This window comes from Eriocheir sinensis, unplaced genomic scaffold, assembly GCF_024679095.1.
Source record: "Eriocheir sinensis breed Jianghai 21 unplaced genomic scaffold, ASM2467909v1 Scaffold403, whole genome shotgun sequence".
In the NCBI taxonomy this organism is placed as follows: Eukaryota; Metazoa; Arthropoda; class Malacostraca; order Decapoda; family Varunidae; genus Eriocheir; species Eriocheir sinensis.
This window is the reverse complement of record NW_026111725.1, coordinates 260,001-270,000: the sequence shown is the minus strand read 5'-3', so window position 1 is coordinate 270,000 and position 10,000 is coordinate 260,001. Positions and strand designations below refer to the sequence as shown.

Here is a 10,000-nt window from a genome sequence, read left to right as displayed (position 1 = left end):
TCTGTCTGTTTCTCTCTATCTGTTTTTGTCTGTCTTTATTTATATTTTCTCTCCGTGTATCTGTCTGACTTTCTGTTTAACCCTTTGTCTGTCTGTTGTCTGCCTCACTCTGTCTGTCTGTCTGTGTGTGTGTGCCTCTCTCTCTCTCTCTCTCTCTCTCTCTCTCTCTCTCTCTCTCTCTCTCTCTCTCTCTCTCTCTCTCTCTCTCTCTCTCTCTCTCTCTCTCTTCCACCAGTCTACCTGTCAAACTGAAAAAAAAAAGGTATACAATTTCTTATAACCACGATACACTTTCCATCGACCTCTCTGGTTCTCCTAACACTAATGCCTCTTCGTCCCCTTCCCCTGCAGCCGGATGCCTCTGTTTCTACCCCCCATGCGACTGTGAGTACGACTGGAGGACATGGTGATAGATGGACAGGTGGGAGAGCGGGCAGGTGAGGGGGTCGAGGACACTGATGGGAGAGCAAGAGTATGAGGAAGGAAAAAGAGAAGTGTCTGCATGTTAGTCGCCATTAAGAAGATCAGAAAGGTGGACGGGTTGGGGGCATGAAGAGAGACACCGACTAATGGATTTAACAAAGAGTATGAAGAAGCTACAGGAAGAGAGTCTGCAAGTACTTCACCATCAAGAAAATCAACAAGAGGAAAGGTGGACAGGTTGGGGGATGAAGAGAGACACCGACTGATAGATTTAACAAAGGGTATGAAGAAGCTAATGGTAGAGTCTGCAAGTACTTCAACATCAAGATCAACAAGAGTAAAGTTGGAGAGGTTGGGGGATGAAGAGACATTAACTTTTTTTTTTTTATAACAAAGGCAACAAAAAGTGTAGAAAGAACCCCGATACTCACCGCTCCCACAACAGACAAAAGTAGAGTGGCCAAGAGAGAGGTCAATTTCGGGTGGAGATAGATGGATTAACTGATGGATTAACGTTGGGTAAAAGAGTATGAAAGGAGAGAGGAGAGAGTGCAAGTTATTTACCATCAAGAAGAACAATGTGAGGAGATATGGACAGGAAAGGGAATCGAGAGAGACAATAAATGACGGAATAAGAACGTGTATTAAGAGACTACAAGAGGAGAATGTTCAGGTTATTCCCCATCAAGATCAACAGGTGGAGAGATGAACAGGTGAAGGAACCAAGAAAAACACCCGAAACTGACCTCTCGTTCTGGTCACTAGCACCGTTGCCATATTATCGTACTCAGAGCATAGTATTTACCGGTTTCTGACGCCTAACTATTGCCCAGAAACATCAGGATCTATCTCTTTTAACGTAATTATAAATGAGTCTCGTTATGGGGCCCCAGACGACAGTTTTGGGGCAGGAAGTCGGGAAATATAAGCGGCTGAGTATGACAATCTGGCACCGTTGGGCCCACTAGCACGATTTTTGTTGCTGCTGTCCCTCCCTTGCTGTAAAAAAAAAAAAAAAAAAAAAACTTACTAATGAATAAACAAAGGGTGTAATGAGACTCCAAGAAGATATCGTTAGTTATTCACCATCACTCACTATTCATGCCTCTTGTGTAGTACTGTTATCGGTTATTCATTCGCTCTTCATTAGTTATTCCCTCTCTCGTTATGCGATCGGACGATTAAAGAGGAGCTTGTCAAGAATGTTTGTATAAAATAAAAACCGCCTTTTCGTTGCTGTTTCTATTATTTGCCCTTGAGTTGCCTCCCTGTGAAAGTCAAGGCCAACATACATTTCCAGAGGCCACAGAGGAGGTGAGTCGGGTTCTTCTGAGTGCCTCTGACCTTCATGGTGTTCGGGGTGGGAAACAAGAACAAAGGATACAGGAAGACGGAAGGACGGTAGAAAATAGTTGACTGATGGTGGCTGGAACGTACAGGTGGTAAAATGAACGTACAGGTGGTAAAATGAACGTACAGGTGGTGAAATGAACGTACAGGTGGTGAAATGAACGTACAGGTGGTAAAATGAACGTACAGGTGGTAAAATGAACGTACAGGTGGTAAAATGAACGTACAGGTGGTAAAATGAACGTACAGGTGGTAAAATGAACGTACAGGTGGTGAAATGAACGTACAGGTGGTGAAATGAACGTACAGGTGGTAAAATGAACGTACAGGTGGTGAAATGAACGTACAGGTGGTGAAATGAATGTACAGGTGGTAAAATGAACGTACAGGTGGTAAAATGAACGTACAGGTGGTGAAATGAACGTACAGGTGGTGAAATAAACGTACAGATGGTCTTCATAACGTCTATACAGCACCCGAAACCGGAAATAGAGAAAGGAAGAAATGTGAAAAAGGAAAGATAGATAAACGAAAGGAGTTAAGAAGAAAGTTAAGAGTAGTGAGAGAGAGAAAGGAGAGGATAGAAGAGAGGAAAACGGACGAGGGAATTAAGGAAAACGATATACGAACAAAGAATACAGTAATAGAAATATGGAGAGGAATGGAAGAAGGGAAAGATAGACAGACGAAAGGGGTAAAGAAGAAAGTGACGAGAGGAAAAAGAAGAAAGCGAAAACCAACACAAAGGTGAGGTAACATCGCACCTGACAGGCAAACACAACACACAACACCGGGGAATCCCTCTCACCTGTATTCCCTCACGCAACACACACCTGGCGATGGCAACACTGCTACCACATGACGAGACTCGATTTTTGTGTTGCCAGGTAATTGTGAGATGAAAGGGAAAGGCAGGTAGACACAGGCAGACACAGGTAGATTAGGAGGGTTGGAAGCGCGGTAGGAGGCAAAGGGGGGAGGGATGGAGGTAGGGAAGATTAAATGGAAGGAAAGGGAAAGTGGATAAATTGAATTACAGGATGATAGGGACGGAAGACAAGGTAAGATGGGAAGGTAGGAATCTGATTCATGGAGAAAGAGAGAAAGAGAAGGAAAGGGGTGGAAGAGGGAAGAGATAGAGGAGAAAAGGGGTAATGAAAGGGAAAAGTGGAAACAAATAATAGATGGATAAAAAAAGAGTTGAAGAAAGTGAGCAGTAGAAAATAGAGATGGGAAGGGATGGAAAAGAGGATATAGATAAAGAAAGGGGTGGAAGATGGAAGAGATAGATGAGAAAAAGGTTAATGAGTGAAAAGTGGAAAATAAAGAGGATAGGATGAAAGAGGAGAAGAATAAAGAAGAAAAGAAGAGACGGAAGAGAGAAAAGAGACAGAAGAAAGGGAATAAGAAAAGTGAAGAAGAGCGAAATAGAAGTAGAAATGGATGAAAGGAAGGACGAATAGACAGAAAAAAATGTTGAAGAAGAAAGTGAAGAATGGGAGGATAAAGATGCAGATAAATGTTGAAAAAAGAGAGAAAAATATTGAAAAAAAAGTTGAAAAAATGTTGAAAAAGAGATATAAGTTGAAAAAAATGTTGAAGAAGAAAGCGAAGAAAGGGAGGGTACAGATTAATGGATGAAAGAAGGGAGGGAAAGAAAAGAAAGAGGTTAAGGAGAGAGAAATAGGGTGGGGGGCGAGAGCGGATATGGGGACGGGGAATGGAGACGAAAGGAGGAGGAGGAGGAGGAGGAGGAGGAGGAGGAGGAGGAGGAGGAGGAGAAGTTGATCAGATAAATCGTGTTGAAATGTCACAAGGGATTCCAAAAGGTCGTCGACTGACCTAATAAAATGTTACGACTCTCACACTTGATTTCCCTTCCTTCCCTTCCTTCCCTTCCTTACCCTTCCCTTCCCTCCTACCTCTCTGACTCCTTCCCTCCACCCCCTATACCTCTCTTCCTCCCTACCCATTCCTTCCCTCTAGCTCCCTTTCTTTCCTCCCTCTCTTCCTTACCCAGTTCCTCCCTCCCTTATTTTTCCTTACGACTCCTTTCCCTCCCATCCCTTCCCTTCCTACCCCTCCCTTACCACTTCCCTTCGCTCCCTATCTCTCTTCCTTACCCCTCCCTTCCTTCCCTTCCTCTCTTACCCCTTCCCTCTTTTTCTATCTCTCTCACCCCTTCCCTCCATCCCTCCTTCCCTCCCGACATTCCTCTCTTATGCGTCTCTGAATATTCTCTCTCTCTCTCTCTCTCTCTCTCTCTCTCTCTCTCTCTCTCTCTCTCTCTCTCTCTCTCTCTCTCATCCCTTTTTCCTCCTCCTCCTCTTCCTTCTTCTCTTCTCCTTTGCACACACAAGTCCCTTCCTTCCCTTCCTCATCTATCTAACCTCCTCTCTTGAAGTCTCATGTCCCTCTTCGTCGTCTTTCTTCTTCCTCCTCCTCCTCCTCCTCTTTTGACTCAGTTACTATTAATATGATTTTCCTTGAGGCGAAGCGAAGGGTAAACAGGTTTCTCAATGTACACGACAAGACAAGAAAAAAATGACAATAAGAAAATGAAAATGGGAGAAGAAAATGACAAGAAAATAAGAAAATGATAATAAGAAAAGAAGAAAATGACAAAAAATGACAATAAGAAGAATATGACAATAGGAAAAAGAAAAAACTGACAATAGGATAAAGAAAATGAAAATAAGAAAAGAAAATGAGAAGAAGAAAACGAGAATAAGAAGAGAAGAAAATGAAAATGAAAAGAAAAGAAAATGAGGATAAGAAAAAGAAAATGAGAATAAGATGAGAAGAAAATGAGAAGAAGAAAAGAAAATGAGAAGAAAAGAAAATGAGAAGAAGAAGAGAAAATGAGAAGAGAAGAAAATGAGAAGAAGAAAAAGAGAAAATGAGCGTAAGAAATGGAGAAAATAACAACAGGAAAAGAAGGAAATAACATACATGGAAAATGATATAAATAAGAAAATAACATTAATAAGAAAAGTGGAAAATAACAAAGAGTAAAAAGACATAAAAAAGAAAATAACATAATAGACAAAGTCACAAAAAAAAACGAGGGAAAAGATGAAAAAAAAAAAAAAATCCCTCCCCCCTACCTACACAATCCTTACATAAACGCTCATAATCCTCCTCCCCTCCCCTCCTCTCTCTCTCTCTCTCTCTCTCTCTCTCTCTGGGAAAGTTATGTTAACGATTGGAATTTCCGACAAAGTGTGTTGACTCATTATGTATTCAAGGGGATGTGATCTCTCTCTCTCTCTCTCTCTCTCTCTCTCTCTCTCTCTCTCTCTCTCTCTCTCTCTCTCTCTCTCTCTCTCTCTCTCTCTCTCTCTCTCTCTCTCTTGTTGATATATTCTCTTTTTTTTTTTTTTTCATTCTTCATAAATTTCTCTTTCTCTTCCTATATCTATATTTTTTTGTATATTCTCGCCTCTCCTGTTTGTCTATCAGTCTTTGTGTCTAACTTTTTTTTTAACTCTATACATCTATCTATCTCTGTATCTATTTTTCTATCTATCTGTTCGTCGTTTTGCCTGTCTATTGATCTTTCTGTCAAAATATCTATCTATCCACCTATCTATCTATTTATTTATTCATCTATCTGTTTATCTATTTATGTATCTAATTCACGAATTATATTTACATAATTACGATTACATTTGTCCAGTTCAATTCCTTTACACTTTTTTTTATATTTTTGTATCCTAATCACCTTTATTATCTTTTTATATTAGTCATCATTATTATTTCTGTTATTATTATCATTTTTCTTAATCATCAGGAGAGAGAGAGAGAGAGAAGAGAAGTCCCCCTCCCTTTCACACAGTCTACCTGGTGTTCCTTTACAAACAATTGCCCTCATCAAACTTAAAGAATGAACCGACGAACCCATAGGAGGAGGAGGAGGAGGGATCAAAACAATAATAAAAGGAGGAGGAGAAAAAAGAAGTTATCGAAACCTGTTCCTAAAATATCTGATCCAACACACACACACACACACACACACACACACACACACACACACACACACACTATTATTAACTGAACGGTATTTCCTCAAGGCTAAGAGATAAAATAAAACAACAAAAATAAATGAGAGAGATATTAGCGGAACGGCGCTGGGGAACTTGTATCAACATCCTTCAATTGTTTACAGAGGGCGAGAAATAACACCTGGGATAGCCCGCTCAGGTGTGTCATTATCGTTATTTACCTTTATATACTCTTGGGACAGGTGTTTGGGGTGGAATAATGCATTAGCTCACCTGGATGTTTGTTGCCTGGGGGTTGACCTCGGTATTACGGCGTTCGCTAAAGAGGGGTCGAGGTGTGACGGCATGAGGAAAATTTTAAGTTCGGAAATTAATATAAATGCATTGTAGTTAGGTGGATTCTTTTTTTCTCTCTCTCTCTCTCTCTCTCTCTCTCTCTCTCTCTCTCTCTCTCTCTCTCTCTCTCTCTCTGTGTGTGTGTGTGTGTGTGTGTGTGTGTGTGTGTGTGTGTGTGTGTGTGTGTGTGTGTGTGTGTGTGTGTGTTTCTCCCCTCCCTCCCTCCCTACCCATCTATCCAACTATTTGTATATCTATCTATTTACCTATTTATTTATCTATCTACCTAACAATCTATTATATCTATCTATCTATCTATCTATCTAAATGTCTTTCTATCTATCTATTTATCTATTTGTTGTTATATAGAAAGTTTAATATGCAAGAACTACATTAAATAAATCACTTAATCGTTACGTGACCGACTGTGTAACTCTCTCTGAGGATGAGACTCGAAAAATATACTTCAAAAGAATAATATTATCCTCACTTTTGGCCCCTCATCTCTACTTTATCTAATAGGAACAGTGACACAGTGCTTTTTTTTCCCCTTGAGTTGCATCCTTTCCTCTCACTCGTACTCCCTCGCATAGGAGCCGTGATTAGCGGGCTTTTTCTCTCTTCTATATTTCGCCCCTGAACTGTTTCCTTTGGTTATAAGAAAAAAGAATATACATGATAAATCTACAAGTCAAGATATATACAAGTAACTCCTATCATTTAAATAAGAAAAACGTGAAAAAGATGGAGAGAGAGAGGAAACAGGAGAAGATTAGTAGAAATTATATAATGCAGTGAAAAAGAAAAAAAAGAAAATAGGAGATTGGTAGAAATTATATGATGCAGTGAAAAAAGAAAAAAAAGAAAGGAGAAAGGACAAGATTAGTAGAAATTATATAATGCTGTGAAAAAAATAAAACGTAACATCAACAAAAAAATATATATAAAAACTAGATGAATAGGTACTGAGAAACACGAGGGAAAGTTAGCAATAAAAAATAGTTAAGAACGTAACACCTCGACAAATACATCAGCAATGCCTATCATTTAAATGAAGAGAAAAAAAAGTAAAAAAAACAGCGGGTATTACCGAACACAGAAAAACGCGAAAGTTAGCCATTAAAAAAAAGTTAAGAACGTAACACCTCAATAGACCAGCACAAGCACATCATTGGGAGGCGAAGAGAACGGCTTAGTGAAGAGAATGGCTTTGTGAAGAGAATGAATGCAAAAAGTTCCACCAGAGTAACCGGAGCATTCGTACTGAAGAGAGGGAAGAGAGAGAAAAGGAAAAAACTAGGTATGCATATTTTTTTTTCAACTCGAGGAACAGACTCCAGGAAAAGTGAAACAGCCTCCCTTAATAGAGAGAAAATGACCCCCGCAGAAGTCAAACAAACTCCCTTCGTTGTGTGTGTCGATAGAGAGAGAAGAAAAAAAGAGAAAAAAAGGAAAAAAAACTAGGTATGCATATATTTCTTAAACTCGAGGAACAGACTCCCGCAAAAGTGAAACAGCCCCCCTTAATAGAGTGAAAATGACCCCCGCAGAAGTGAAACGAACTCCCTTCATTGTGTGTGTCGAGAGAGAGAGAGAGAGAAAAGTTAGTATGCCCCTTTTTTAACTCGACTTTAGCGCGAGAAACACTCCCGCCAAAGTGAGAGACGCCCACAGAAGTGAAACAGACGCTCTTCATTGTGTGTTGGAAGGTTAAGAAAAGTGAGGCTTGATTGTTCGTTCCTTCACTGTTTGTTTGTTTGTTTGTTTGTTTTAATTCGGGCGCTTCGGTATTCTGCTGGTGCTATTTCTTACAAGGTGTGTGTGTGTGTGTGTGTGTGTGTGTGTGTGTGTGTGTGTGTGTGTGTGTGTGTGTGTGTGTGTGTGTGTTTTGATATTTAATTTTTTGTTTGTTTTACAGCAGAGGAGACAGAGCAAGGGCGTAAAAAAAAAATAATAATAAAAAAAGCCCGCTACTTACTGCTCCTAAATTGTTGTCGTGTTCTTTATCCAGTGTCTTTTTTTATCTCTTTTTCTTTGTAATTATTTTATCTATCTGTCTATTTGTCTGTCTGCCTGTCTGTCTGTCTTTCTGTCTATCTGTGTGTCCGTCTGTCTGCCTTTCCTCCTCGTCTGTCGTACTGTGTCTGTCTGTCTGTCACTCCCTCTCCCTCTCTCTGTCTCTCAATCAATAGTTAAAGCGTTATTTTTTTATATCTTTTTCTTCCAGTATCTATCTGTCTGTCTTTTTGTCTGTGTGTGTCCGTCTGTCTGCCTTTCCTCCTCGTCTGTCGTACTGTGTCTGTCTGTCGGTCACTCCATCTCCCTCTCTCTGTCTCTCAATCAATAGTTAAAGCGTTATTTTTTTATATCTTTTTCTTCCAGTATCTATCTGTCTGTCTTTTTGTCTATCTGTGTGTCCGTCTGTCTGCTCTTCCTAATCGTCTGTCGTACTGTGTCTGTCTGTCGGTCACTCCATCTCCCTCTCTCTGTTCTTCAATCACTAGTTAAAGCGTTATTTTCAGCAAAGGGTTTCTGTTAAAAGTAATTACAGTAGAATCCGAGAATCACGAGAACCATAACATCGGAAGGTGCAAAAAGATGGAAAAACAGCAACTACATTTATCCTATTTCTGTTATTCTTGTTCTTTCTCCTCCTCCTCCTCCTCCTCCTCTGCACCCTCGTTTTCCTTCCCTCTTTATTTTACTCGTCTTTCTCTTCTTTCCTTTTGATATTGTTTTTGGTATATTTCTTTGTTGTTTTTTCTCCTTTTCCCATTGCATTGTTGTGTCTAGTATTCCTCTTCTCACCTCCGTTTTCCCTTTCTTTTCTTATCTTTCTTTCCTCTTTAAAATCGTCGTCTTCTTCCTCTCCTTTTCTTCTTCTTATATATTTTTTTTCACTTTTTTTCACAGCAGTTATTTTTTCTAGTATTTCCTTATCTCGTTTCTCATCTTTTTTCTTCTCTTTCTTTGTCTTTTTTCCCTCTTTACTCATTTTCTTCCTCTTCCACTTTTTCTTGTCATATATATCTTTTGTTTTTCTTCTCTTTTCCATAGCATTTTATTTATTCTAGTATTTCTCTTCTTCTTTCTCAAGAGTGCTAGAAAAAAAAAACTCATGTGAAAAAAGAGAAAAACAAACAAAAAACCTCCATAACAAAAAAAAGGAAAGGAGGAAGAAAAAGACGAGTTAGGAGAGGAAAACAAGGAAAGAGAGAGAGAGAGAGAGAGAGAGAGAGAGAGAGAGAGAGAGAGAGATAAGCGGAGGCAATCACGAGGAGGAGGAAGAAAAGGATGACTGCACTGCGGTTATTGGGACGCACGCACGCACGCACACACACACACACACACACACACACACACACACACACACTAACACACACTAACACACACAGAAAGCTTTCAAGTACACACAAATCTCTCTCTCTCTCTCTCTCTCTCTCTCTCTCTCTCTCTCTCTCTCTCTCTCTCTCTCTCTCTCTCTCTCTGCATTTCATATCCCTTATCGGTCTGAAGAATATGTGGCAACTCCCTTGGAAACAGGAGGAGGAGGAGGAGGAGGAGGAGGAGGAGGAGGAGGAGGAGGAGGAGGAGGAGGATGAGGAGAAGTATCTAAATCCGGCAAGACTGACTTATCAAAACAAAAAAATCGAGAGAGAGAGAGAACACGTATATTACTGTGACTTTTTGTATAGTGTTACCTGTTGCGGAAGGAAGGAAGGAAGGAGTAAGAGGAGAAGCAGGAAGAGAGAAAGAGAAGAGGAGGAAGGGAAGTAAATATGACTAGGAAGAGGGGAAGAAGACAAGAGGGAGAGAGAAAAGGAAAACTGATAAAGGTGAGGAAGAGGAGGAGGAGGAGGAGGAGGAGGAGGAGGAGGAGGAGGAGG

General features: G+C 40.1%; 1 long non-coding RNA gene across 2 annotated transcripts in view; it reads left to right on the top strand.

Annotated features, from left to right (window-relative positions):
* Window positions 1-1,977, top strand: part of LOC126992119 (uncharacterized) — a 3,690-nt gene extending 1,713 nt beyond the window's left edge. The window contains exons 3-4 of one of the 2 annotated variants that reach the window (XR_007746224.1): window positions 352-1,902; window positions 1,963-1,977. This is a non-coding gene — a long non-coding RNA (uncharacterized LOC126992119). The other variant, XR_007746223.1, reaches the window with a different exon arrangement.
* The last annotated feature ends 8,023 nt before the right edge of the window (window positions 1,978-10,000 follow it).